The sequence below is a fragment of the Micropterus dolomieu genome, linkage group LG09 (genome assembly GCF_021292245.1).
Source record: "Micropterus dolomieu isolate WLL.071019.BEF.003 ecotype Adirondacks linkage group LG09, ASM2129224v1, whole genome shotgun sequence".
Lineage (NCBI taxonomy): Eukaryota > Metazoa > Chordata > Actinopteri > Centrarchiformes > Centrarchidae > Micropterus > Micropterus dolomieu.
The window spans coordinates 25,385,738-25,385,959 of NC_060158.1; positions in this window are offsets into that span (position 1 = coordinate 25,385,738).

Genomic DNA, 222 nt, shown 5'->3' on the forward strand with positions numbered 1-222 from the left:
AAAAGTATTGACATTATTCTCTGCAGTGGGATTGTTTTATTACTATTGGTATATGTAGCCTAGTTGGTATGTTAGTTTAGTATTATTTTACTATTTAACATGATACTATCATATTATCATTCTCAAATGTATTGGATTGTTTTGTGCTCCTATCGATGTCAGTATATATATATATATATATATATATATATATATATATATATATATATATATAGATATTGA